The sequence below is a fragment of the Cucurbita maxima genome, unplaced genomic scaffold, assembly GCF_002738345.1.
Source record: "Cucurbita maxima cultivar Rimu unplaced genomic scaffold, Cmax_1.0 Cma_Scf02510, whole genome shotgun sequence".
NCBI lineage: Eukaryota > Viridiplantae > Streptophyta > Magnoliopsida > Cucurbitales > Cucurbitaceae > Cucurbita > Cucurbita maxima.
Window position 1 is genome coordinate 719 of NW_019274526.1, and position 200 is coordinate 918.

Below are 200 nucleotides of genomic sequence, written 5' to 3' on the forward strand. Positions count from 1 at the left end.
GCATTGTCTCAGGCATCGTACATCGACAAAATGTTGATTCAATATAAGATGCAGGACTCCAAGAAAGAATTCTTACCTTTCAGCCATGGAGTTCATTTATCGAAGGAACAAGGTTCTAAGACACCTCAAGAAGTTGAGGATATGAGACACATTCCCTATGCATCAGCAGTCGGTAGTCTGATGTATGCCATTCTATGTAC